At 49.5% G+C, this 12,473-nt stretch overlaps 1 protein-coding gene and 1 long non-coding RNA gene across 3 annotated transcripts in view; one reads left to right on the top strand and one right to left on the bottom strand.

The window, feature by feature from the left end:
- SLC24A3 (solute carrier family 24 member 3) overlaps positions 1-12,473 on the top strand; it is a 424,237-nt gene that overhangs the window by 207,618 nt on the left and 204,146 nt on the right. The window lies entirely within an intron of this gene.
- On the bottom strand, positions 7,027-11,273 carry LOC145532792 (uncharacterized). Its single transcript, XR_014073554.1, has 6 exons — positions 11,195-11,273; positions 10,634-10,895; positions 9,768-10,019; positions 7,868-9,221; positions 7,405-7,631; positions 7,027-7,325 (listed from the first exon to the last, which is right to left on the bottom strand). It is a non-coding gene; the product is annotated as an uncharacterized LOC145532792 (long non-coding RNA).

Below are 12,473 nucleotides of genomic sequence, written 5' to 3'. Positions count from 1 at the left end.
CAGGAGGGAGCAGAGGAGGCTCCGAGACATTAGAACCGGGCACTGCGCTCCCAGAAGTTGTCTCTCACAGAGATGGCTCCTGGAGGGTCTTCCACCAGCCCCTCCCCCTGTGCAGCATCACTGGCCTTGGCCTGCCATCCCACGTTGTCATCTTGGTACCTGCCTCCCCCCTGAGTGTGTGGCAACGTCTTGAAGGTAGCAGCCACTTTTCTTGGGACACCACTGGCCTGTAGAAGACTTTTGTGCAGACTTGGAAAAGGTGCCGCTTAGGCTGGTCACAGCTTTGTGAAATGCAGTCTTAGGGAACAGGGGGCACCTTGGTTCACATTTTTTAAAGGTGCCCTTTGGAGAGGGACTTCTGGGGTCCTGCTAGTGTTCTCTTTCTAGACCTGGATGCCAGTGACCTGGGTGTGTTCGATCTGTGAAAATTCAGCAAACCTGGAACATTCAATTTATGCACTTTTCTTATGTGTGTATAATACTTCAATGACATTTACCAAAAAATATCAAAGGGATAAGAGAATATATTTAAAAATATCACTTCCTCCAGTTTAGCTTGGCAAGGGAACCCAGCAGCCTCTTCAGCCACTTGTGCACCTCACATCCTACACAGCTGTGCTTGGCCCACCCTGACCTTACTCTATGTCGTGTCTCTGGGGGGGGCTTCCTATAACTGTGCCCGGCCCCAGCAGGTCATCTTATCAATGGGCATCCATTTGGTCTATTCATCAGTCATATTGGGTCTCTTTAGCCCTCTGAGCGCAGCCAGCTCTTGGTCCCCTGCATTGCTGATAACTCAGCTGTGGGGCTCAGTGGAGAGGTCTCTTGTGCAAACCCAAGAGTTTTGTCACTCAAGCTAATCCCCTGCCTTTGTAAGAGCACATGAAAGGCTGGCCAGCAGCCTCTGCAGTAAAGACATTTTGAGTGATGGCTGCAAGTGGACATGGGGCCCGGAGATTCTTAAGGTCATCAGGAGGTTACGTGCTCAGCTGTCGATAAGTAACTTTCCACTACTTGCTTAATTACACCATCCCTTTATGGTGGTAGTCTCTCTTCCCCACCTCCGGAGGGGACAACATACCGCTGGACCCTCAGATCTCAGACTGTCAGAGGGATATCAAATTCCTTTTTCTTCCTCGACATGCTCAAATGGGCTTCCAGCCCCAGCAAAGGGAAAGAAGGAAACATTTACCCAGAGCCTTATCTGCTCTTCTTGACATGCCTCCGTCTGTCCCCACGCTACAAGACAGGATTGTCCTGGTGGCTATTTTCAGGAGCCCAGACCACATCTCATCCCAACACCAGGACATGATTCAGAGGAGCCCAGCTGCACTCTGGGGAGGCATTGCCAGTGAAAGATAAGGTGCTTGGGGGCTTATCCTGCAAGTATGGTCGCTCTATTTCAGCTGCAGACCAACATCTGAGACACCGAGGGGAAGAGATGGCGTACTTTTTAAAGAACAGGGTTAGAATTTTCCAAGGGCGAAGTTAATGGTTTATCAAAGACCTACTCTTGGGTCATCAGGCTCCCAGAAGAATTTCTGTCCTAATTGTGTCTTCTGTTGTCAGCACTCATCAGCGGCAAACCTTTAAAAAATGGAAAGCAGGTGGCTAATGTGGGTGTGTGTGTGTCGGGGGAGAGGGTGGTGGTGGGAGAGGATTATTAGGGAGGAAGGATGTGGAGACTGATGGCATGGTCTGGGATGCTCACTGGGGATGCCTGAGGTGCTTGGCTGACGGATGCCCAGAGGACCACAGCTGCCCCTCCTGCTGGCAGCGTTAGGCTCCACCCTTCAACAGAGCATCCTTCAGGGGTAGTGAGGGATCTGTTTAATTTCAACCCTAATCCTTTGGAGAGAAGAGTGCCTGGATGGACACAAGAGCCCACTGTCAACCACCAGAGTCTTTCAGGAGCCTGACCAATTTCTGGAGGGCCTTGGCTTCTGGTCTCAGACCAAAAGTTGCCAAGATTCCAAGGAGACATGAGAAGTGGTTGGGGCGGTTTACATTGGAGGGGAGGAGCCTGGGGACAGTAGTGGTGAGTGTTGAGGTTTTGTTTTTTTTATTGAACTATAGTTGGTTTCAGGCTTCCCTGGTAGCTCAGCTGGTAAAGAATCTGCCTGCAATGCAGGAGACCCCAGTTCAATTCCTGGGTTGGGAAGTTCCCCTGAAGAAGGGATCGGCTACTCACTCCAGTATTCTTGGGCTTCCCTAGTGGCTCAGATGGTAAAGAATCCACCTGCAATGCAGGAGACCTGGGTTTGATCCCTGGTTTGGGAAGATCCCCTGGATGAGGGCATGGCAACTCACTCCAGTATTCTTACCTGGAGAATCTCCATGGACAGAGGAGCCTGGTGCGCTACAGTCCATGGGGTCACAATTAGTCAGATAAAACTGAGCGATTAAGCACAGCACAGCATAGTTGATTTACAGTGTTGTGTTAATTACTGCTATACAACAAAGTGATTCAGTTATACATATGTACATTCTCTTCTATGTTCTTTTCCATTGTGGTTTCCTGTATATATAATAAAAGCTTATGTGTGCTCAGTCATGTCTGACTCTGCAGCCCCATGGACTATAGCCTGCCAGATTCCTCTGTCTGTGGAATTTTCCAGGCAAGAATACAGGAGCAAGTTGCCATTGCCTACTCCAGGGGATCTTCCCGACACAGGGATCAAACCCGCATCTCTTGCGTCTCCTGTGTTGGCAGTTGGATTCTTTACCACTAGCTCCACCTGGGAAGCATATATAGAAGCTTACATCTGCTAATCCCAAACTCCCAATTTATCTGTCCGCCACCTCCCACCCTCTTGGCAACCACGGGTCTGTTCTCTATGTCTGAGAGTCTGTTTCTGTTTTGTAGATAAGTTCATTTGTGCCATATTTTACATTCCACATATAAATGATATTGTACGGTATTTGTCTTTCTGACTTACTTCACTTAGTATGATAATCTCTAGTTGCATGCACGTTGCTTCAAGTGGCATTAATTCATTCTTTTTATGGCTGAGTAGTATTCCATTGTGTTGTGTGTACCAGACACATTGTATATGTGTGCCACATCTTCTTTATCCACTCATCAGTCGATGGACATTTAGCTTGTCTCCATGTTTTAGTTATTGTGAATAGTGCTGCTATGAACATAGAAATATGTGTATCTTTCTGAATTACAGTTTTGAACAGATATGTGCCCTGAAGTGGGATTTCTCTATCATATGGTAATCCTATTTTTAGTTTTCCGAGGCACCTCTGTACTGTTCTCCATAGTGGCTGCAACAACTTGCCTTCCTACCAACAATGTAAGAAGGTTCCCTTCTCTCCACTTCCTTTCCAGCATTTGCTATTTGTAGACTTTTTGATGATGGCCATTCTGACTTGTGTGAGGTGGTATCTCATTATACTTCTGATTTGTATTTCCCTAATAATTAGCTATGTTGAGCATCTTTTCATGTGCTTGTTGGCCATTTGTATTTTTTTCCTTTGGAGAAATGTCTCTTTAGGTCTTCTGCCCGTTTTTTGATTGGGTGGTTGTTGTTGTTGTTGTTGTTGAGTTGTATGAGCTGTTTGTATATTTTGAAAATTAAGCCGCTGTCAGTCACATTGTTTGCAAATATTTTCTCCCATCCTGTGGGTTGTCTTTTCATTTTGTTTATTGTGTCCTTTGCTGTGCAGAAGCTTATAAGTTTGATTAGGTCCCACTTGTTTATTATTATTGTTTTTATTTCTATCGCCTTAGGAGAGTGTCCAGGTTCTGACTGAGCATCTCCATGGCGTCTGCTTCCCACACCCCTGTCTCCTGTGCTGCCTTCACCATGTACCCAGCCCCTCCCTTCCTTATACAGGACCCTGGTCCTCACTCACCCATCTCCTGAGCCTGTGCCCCCTCCCCGCAACTTGCACCCACTGATAGGACAATGAGGGCACCCAAAACAGATGCCCAGGAGAGGGCTTTGGTGGACTGAGAGTGTTCTCAGGCTGCCTTAAAAAAAAAAAGACTAAAAACAGACCCAAAGGCTTCATTTGTTGCAAGCATTTGGGCAAAAGATTACCAACGCCACGGACAGAGCCATTTTCTATTTTACAAACTGCTGTCTCCACATTTTAGTGAATATTCCTTGCAGAAATCTGGCCAGTTTGGTGACATGACCGTTTCATAGTTCAAAAGGTGGAGATGCTGGGGGTTAGGAGGTGTGCTCAAAGCCAGCGACTTAGAGACAGGTCTGATGTAATTGAATAACAGTATTTATGGGACCCAAAGTTTGGGGAGAGGCTGGGCAACTGGCCCTTCTCATTTCCCAACCATTTAAGGAGCCAGTTGTTGTCAGGCCAGTGAGGGGAAGACATGTCTGCGTTGTTTGGTCTCCAACCTGTAACACCCTGACCCGTGATGGATGTAAGGTTCATTGAAGGCATCTTTTCCACTTGTTGTATATTTCCTGTTTTGTGATAGGCTTTCCAGGGCAGTAATTCAAAGCTATGAAGTAGTTAGATGGGGTCTTGATTTCAACACAAGATTTGCAGAATCTGTTATAATTTCATTGGAGGCTAGACGGATAACTGGGCATGGATGGGGTACAGCTGGTATGTTAGCAGCTGGTTGACAAGACTGCTTCAAAACTGTGATTAATGACCTTGGGAGGGAGAATCGTTTTCTCTCATGGCCCTCTTGACCTCAGAAGTTCATCATTTTTACAGATGATAGTGAACGAGAAATGTCAGGTCATAAAGAAGTTCACTGAAGACATCAAAGGCCTGATTATCACATTTGCAAGAGACCCAAGGATTGTAGCCATAACCACAAAGTGTTAGGGAGAACCAAGGTTTAAGACTGTCTCCCCAGCCTGGGGATGGAGGAGATGAAATTTAATTGAGAAACGTGCCAAGTCCCACACCAACTCTGTTCCTAAAACCAGCTATATGAGTGCTGGGTGGGGAACGGGGGCTAAGGAGCAGTCGCTGCAGAGGGTTGTGTCCCCTGGTTTTGCTCATGTTGCTGTGATCGGATGTGGCTGATGATGTGTGTTATTGGGAACAGAGGGTACATGGCAGCATCGCTCTCAGACTTCCTGCCCTTCTTCCTTCCCTCCGCACCCTGCTGTGTGTCTCTCATTCTCAGTGGGTAGGCTCTCAGTGCCCCCTTGAAGACTCCTCCCTCACATCTCACACCCATTCCTGGGCCAAGGATTTGCAAGTAGAATGGAACCACCACTATTGGTTCCTGAATCCCTGCTTGGGAAGAGAACTCATCGCTGGAGCAAAATTGGGATCCAGACAGGAGGAAGAGGAGGGAGGGAGAGCTGGGTGTGGGACAGGCAGCCAGAAATGTCAACTACTCTCCGATTCTCTAGGTTTTCTTTCTCTTCCATAGAACCTGGTACAGGGTTGAGTCATCGGTGGACTAATTAATTATCGGGTCCTTTTCCCGACCATGGCCATGTGCTCAGCCTGATCACAGATCAAGCTGAAAATGCCTGGAAGCTGAAGTCCCAGGAGCAGTCCTCAGCCGATGATGTATGGGGTCAGGAGGTAACTCCAGCTCCCCTGACTCTTTGTGGAACTGGTACAAGGCCATTCAACCCCATCTCTCAGAGCCTCCTTAGTGAGACTGAGTCCCAGCTACCCACTAGGTAACAAGCTCATGACCACCCCCTAGACTGGCTTCCTGCCCTCCCTGGCCTCACTCGCCCACTCCTGTACTGCTTCCTGGGAATCCCCCTCCCTGCCGCAGATGGACTACTTATCTTGGGGTCCGCTACTGGAGGAACTCAAATGAGGACAGAGACTGAATACTTCAAACTACTTGGTTGGGAGACTGAAATGACTGGTGTGTCCATAATACGGAATCAGTTCCTTAGGTGACATTTATCAGGCACCTACTGTATGCAAAGTCCAACCCTCCGTATTAGACACTTTTACACAAATGAGTGAGCTCTTGGTTTCTAGTGTCCTGGGGAAGGCCAAGTAGGTACACCCCACATCACAGGTTCTCTCTGCTCTGACAGTGCTGTCTCCCCCACGAATCCTGTGCTCTTCTCTTCTTGCCCATCTGGATCCATAAAGCTTTTGTTAATCTTGAAAGAACCCATGAAAAAAAGATCTGGTGGGGTGCTGCTCTTTGGGGCCTCACAGTTGAGAAGCCTTGGGGGGAGGGCCCATGGGAAGAGAAAGCACGTGTTCATTTCTTTTCCAGGCAAGCATCCGTCCCCTTTTTCACATCCTGCCACTTTGTCTTGAGAATGGCCGGCATTTCAGTGACATTTCTCTCACAAACTGCCAGTTTGCAGCTCACAGTGGCTCAGAAATCCTGTCACCTCCATGAATCCCAAACCCCAGTCTTCAGGCAAGGCAGGCTAGCAGGGGCGAGAGAGGGGGCTGTGGGTAGTGACTTCAGCCATCAGGGGACCTTCAACCTGGGCATAAAGCGCTTCCCAGTATTCACTCTTGGCAGGGTCGGGGTGGGGGTGGTGCACTGTGTCTGCAGAGACAAGAGACAAAACTGCGAATCTGGGCAGAGCCCCCTGTTAATGTCTTGGAAGCTTAAATATTAGATCCCAAGCTTTCTCTTGGGATTAATATAAGGGGAGGCATGTGCCAGATATGGCTCCTCCGCGAGCTCTCTGATGCTATAAAAAGAAACACTGCAAAGGGCATCCAGAAAAACGTCTGAACTCAAGAAAAAATGAATAATGCAATACTTACCGACATGTGGCTTGGGATGTAAAGGGAAACCCTAGTGGCAGGATCCCAGATCTTCCTGGAGCCTCACATTTTACGAGCAGAGTCTCTGGTCTTGGTGGAGGAACGTTGCACGGGAGGACTGGCCTCTGAGGCTTCATTTGCTGGGTGACCTGGGGGCACGTCAGTTTACCACCCTGTGCTTGAACTTTCGGATGAAGGCATTAAACTGGGGCATTTTCAAGCAGCACTGTTTTTCACGATACACATTCAGACTGAAATAAAAGTTATTTATGGCCTACCTTTTTTTTTAACTCAAAATGGAAATGCTTGATTCGAGTCCACTTGAGAAAATGTGTATTTAATTAGATGATTTCCTCGATGGGCTAGAAGAACACCAGGGAAAAAGCCAACCCTGCTTTTCACCCCTGAAATGCTCATGGCTGGGCACTTAAAGAAGTGCTATAAAAAGGGGAGCTTTCCGGTGCTCTGCCCTGCCCTGGCTTCCTGGGCCGCCTGGTGAGGCCAGGCAGTAGCATGGGTCCCGACAGCCATGGGTCACCCATCACAGGACCAAGGCTCCAACGCAGGCTCCCTCTGAGGACAGACACTCTCTGGGCCATCACTCCAGCCGCCCTGTGTCTCATCTGAAAGAAGGAGTCCGCTAGGTGAGCATGCAGAACAGCCCCTGCAGAGGCCCACGTGGCTTCTCTAAGAATTAATTACCTCCAGCCCGTGGTAATCGAAAGTGGCAGCTCCAGCTACGAGGCTCAGAGGTGGCAGAGTCTCGGGATCAGGTGCCCCCAGGGGAATCCCAGAGCATCTGGGGGGCGGCGAGGGATCTGTTCCCAGACTCGTCCTCCAGAAGGTCCAGACTGTACGTGCTCCGTGGTTACATAAGCACCTTTTCCTCGTGACTTCTGTACACCTGGGTCGGCACGGCAGGGTGGGAGCTGCAGTAGGTCATAGGTCTGGATGGGTTCTGGGTTCACACGTCCTGTGTCCTGCAAAGAGTGGTTTCTAGCCTGTCTCACACACATGCACACACTTGTACACACATCGCATGGACACATATACAAACACATAGATATACACATGCACGTCTCTGTGTATGTCTGTCTGTATCTCAGAGACACTGGGGTAAAATTGGCTGAGTTTTTAACCATATGGACTTTGTCAAGTCACTTACCTTGATGGACTGAAGAATTGTTGTCTGTAGGCACTTGAGAACTTAGAACTAGTTGACACGCTTGCCTTGGCCCATTGGAGTGGTAAAACAGTAATGTTATCAGACTCACTCAGAACTCACTTCTCTCCTCTAGCATGGACCTGGGCAGGCAGGGTCGGGGGGAAGGTGGTCCTTGGAGTGTCCATAGATTTTGGAAGACTTGGGCCTCAGCACCTGCCTGTAGAAGACTGCAAGCATGGTGGGTGATGGATCAGTCTCACTTGACTTGAACTGGGTGATTGGCATGGCTTATTGAGTTGGGTTGCTTCTAATGGAAAGTGTATACATCCAGATATATTTTAAAAGATACTGAGCATAACCATGAGCATCCCAGCCAGTCTTGCTATACTTACCAACATCTTCTTCCCAGTCAACACATCCTCAAAAATTGTCACATCTAAGACTCATTGACTAAAACCATGGAGTCAACCCAGGTTTCTTACAAGACCTCCTTGTATTAGTAACCTGCTCATCACCACTCTTCACATCTTTCAGTCGTGCCAGGAGTGGATGCTCAGGCATGTGCCTGACACGTTATTATCTTAAGTTCTGGATGCATTTGAGGCACTGTGTAAACATGGATTGATTCTTATGGCACGGACTGTATTGACATCCTGCAAAATTAAACAGACTCTGAGTACTGCATGGAACCTTGGAGAGCGGTGGTTCTTTCATCCAAATGCAACGTGTGAGCTTTGTGAAATATTTAATAAATGGTCAACAACTCTTTGTTTTAATAGAATTAGTATGCTGTCTCTCTGGAGCTGAGTGTGGATTTGTGATCTTTGGGTGGCTGAGAGAGATCTTGGACCCCCGTGGAGTGTCTTCCTCCTTAATATCAGCCCATCCCCCACCCCCCAAGCCCCACCCCTACACCCGCCCCAGCATCAGCAAGGCTGAGAGATGGCAAATGTCAGGTGAGCTGCAGTCTCTATGTTGTTCCTAGGCCCTGCCAGGTCTCAAACTTAAATTTTGCGCATATGACTCACCCGGCATCCTGCTAACACGCAGATGATGACGCTGTAGGTCTGGAGTGGGGCTGAAGGTCTATTTGTGACAAGCTCCTGGGTGCTGCTGGTCCCTGGACCACCAGTGCAGGGCAAGGCTGCTGGGAACAGGGGTGTGGAAGGGGCAGGGCCAGGGCTGGGGTCTTTGAGGAGCATCTAGGGCACCTGATGTAGGGACACGCTCCCCTCAGAGTTGTCCAGACACACCCAGGGTGGCTTGCCCTCCCTGGGGGGCAAGTTCAGGCTGCCTTCATCTTGAGCACCAGTGGCCCCACATTCTGTGACTTGTTCTCCCTCATTCAAGGGACCTAGTGGAGAAGGAGGCATTCTAGCTGGGTTCTTGTGGCTTCACCTCCCCAAACCCTGACACCTGGGCTGTCTGCCTCAACACTCCTCTTGCTTTGCACCTCCCCCAAGGATGTACTTGACGTCAGTGATTCTCCCCCTTGTACCCCCACCCCACCCCCGCCAGTTGCCTGCGTCTTTGACAGGTGGCCATACAGCCCCTGCTCCCGCCCATGTCTCTGCCGTCTTGTTACTGCTCATCAGAGCCCTGCTACCTGTCACATCCCAGCCCTTGAAGCCAGGCGTGGGCACGTGATGAGTTTTCTGCCAATGAAACAGAGCAGAAGTGAAGTGCGCTGCACAGGAGTGCGGAAGCTATAAGAGCTGGAGGTGGTTCCTCATGTCCTCCTGCCCCAAGGGTTGCCCATAGGGGTCCCATGGAAACCAAGCCTCTCTGAGTGATTCCCGGGGCTCAGCCCCCTGCCACCCCACGCTGGGCACATGTGAAGGAGAAGGTTGTATATTACCACAGTGTGGCCTCGCCCATCCTAGGGATGCTGCCTGGTTACCTGGGGGCCTGTCACTGTCTGTCATGCAGGTTCAAGTTGCTGATTACTCCTCCCAAGCTTCTCACCCAGGGACCTGCCTCCTGATGGCTTGAGTTTGGGTTTCCTCTCCTGGTGTCCAGACTCCTTTTAAGCACTCCATGCATCCTCTGAAGTGTGTTTGGAAAAGTTTTCAGGCCAAGTCTGTTCTCAATGTCCATCTTCCTGAAAAGCTTGGTTCTTATTGATGTTTAAGCAACTGCCTCTTGTGGTCACCTTGAAGAAAGAAAATATCAGTGAACGGAATAAGGATTCTGGTTAGAGAATTCTGTCGTTAATCAGAGAAATTAAAGATATCCTAAATGGTGAGACCATTGGGACATCCTCCCTGGGGGACAACCCTCCAGCTTTCCTATGGTGGCTGTGTAAATGTCTTCATTCAATTAGCCATGTTATGAACACTGTAACTGGTCAACATGAAGTATTCTGTGGCGTTTAATAACTGCATGCCATTGCCCTACAGGGATGCTCTGTGTTTATTCTCCTGGGCTTCTTTCACGAAGCACTTAGTTGACGTCCAATTTCTCTACATTGTAAACACCACTGCATCCTTGTACATCTGCCTTTCCTGACATATTCCTGAAGTGTATTTTCTTGGTCTGATCGTGCCAGTTGTTTCCTGCGTGAGTTTGTGTACGGAGGGCTGGTTCCCCTTTTTGCCAGGATGAGAATGCCCCACAAAGTCCCTCCACCAGTGAACACTTCAGTCGTGATGAAATAATGTCGCAGACATATGTGCACATGTGTGGAGAATCCCTCCACGAAAGCATTTATCCTTCATCGTCGTCTTTTTCCATCAGCAAATGTCAAGACACAGGAGAATTTCTTACCATCTTTTCCATGATTTGTTCTGATGCAATTTCCCTGGCAAATGCAGAGCATGAATTAGAGGTGGTGACAGGAGAGGGATGGAGAAGGGGTCATTACAGACGGTGGGCATCGAGGTGGGCTCAGCAGGGACATGAGGACAGGACTCCTTCCTTACAGCACTGGGTGCCCAGTCAGGAAGCTGGACCGAGCAGACGGACCCCTCTCCTCTGCCGCCTGTGTGGCCTGAGAAGTTCAGGAGAAGGTCCGTCTGGCAGAGGTGGCCTAGAGATGGGATGAGAGCTCAGCAGGGCATGGGGAAGGGAGGTAGAGGGCTCCTTCTAGCTGGGCAGGGGTCCTGGGAGGAAGCTGCACTTGTCACCCACCAAGCTTTCCCAGGGTTGCTGAGGGGCACCCCAGGTGGAGGTGGAGGGTGCCCTGGTGCTTTCCCCACCCACTTTTCCAGCCTCATGATAAAGAGGGCCCTTCACACTACACATCCACAGGCCTGGATGCTGAGCTGCTGAGAAGGAAACAGCGCACTGTCCCCAAGTCCCCTGGGGCATGAATGGCTTTCTGTTGACCTTCTTACAGCCACGTGGAACCTGAAAAAACCAGCCACTGCAGTGGAAAGTCCTTCATCCCCAGGCCAGCAGGACTGCTGGCCTCGTGACCACCCTGCTGGTGGAAGTGGACTGTCCTGTCCTGTCCTCTCACAACGGGCCTGTGACATGACTGTGACATCCCTCCCCACCCTCCTCTGACCTCTGGCTCCTGAGGCCCTGAGTTCACGCACATGTGTGCACACATGTACATACACCTGCACACACGCACACACATGCATGCATGTATGTGCACAGCCAGTCAGGGTGTGTGTGGGTGTGGCCCATTGAGTGTGTGATCAAAGGAAGGGATGAGGTCAGTTGGGAAAGGAAGGACCCTGCAGAGACCTGTCTGGTCCCAAACCAGACAAAGACCCCTCCTCACTCATTGGCTCCCCGTCATCTTTCCTCCTGGGCCTAGTTTCTGGGGGCTGTTTGTTAGTGCTTAAAATTGTTTCACTCAACAATAATAGCATATTCTGTGTACACAGTAAGTTTCTCAGGAGTCGTCTCCCTTTTGGACAAGCTTTATGTGCATTAAAGCTGAGAGAAGAAAGGAGAGAGCATGCCTATTATACCGATTAAGAAACCAAGGCCCCCGAACACACCATGATTTCCTCTTTTCCCAAGGAGATTGTCGATGCTGCTTAGACATCTGATCTTTCACTTCTTCAGCCCCCAATCAATATTTCTGCAGGGACTTTGGCCGGGGACCTGATTAAGTCCAGAGCAGTATCACCCCATAGAACTTTCTGCTGGATGGAAATCCCTTGCACCAGCCCTGTCCAAGTCGGCAATACCTGCGACCCGGGCTGTTGAGCACTTGAGGCATGGCTGGTGCAGCTGAGGGCCTGGAGTCTCAATGCTGTGGTTGCTGTTTGATCCCTTAGTTGTGTCTGACTCTTCAACCCTATGGACTGTAGCCCACTAGGCTCCTCTGTCTGTGCAATTTCCCAGGCAAGAATACTGTAGTGGGTTGCCATTTCCTCTCCTAGGGGATCTTCCTGACTTAGGGATTGAAACTGCATCTCTTTTACCCACTGAGCAATCAAGGAAGTCCTGGAGTTCCAAAGTTGCTGAAATTTAACTTAAGTTTAGTTAACCATGTGTGGCCTGTGGCTGCTGTACTGGACAGGCCTGGAGCACATACAGGAAAGAGCACTTCGGAAGGCAGATTTCATGAATCAGATGTGGTCAGTGCTCCTTGGTGGCCTTTCTTCCAGGATTCCTTTATGAGAGCAGGTTGGAGGGGTGGAGCCGT

Source organism: Giraffa tippelskirchi, chromosome 13 (assembly GCF_054371585.1).
Source record: "Giraffa tippelskirchi isolate mGirTip1 chromosome 13, T2T-mGirTip1v1.2.pri, whole genome shotgun sequence".
NCBI classification, from domain to species: domain Eukaryota; kingdom Metazoa; phylum Chordata; class Mammalia; order Artiodactyla; family Giraffidae; genus Giraffa; species Giraffa tippelskirchi.
Note: the sequence above shows the minus strand (reverse complement) of the source record. Positions and strands in the feature narration are given on the sequence as shown.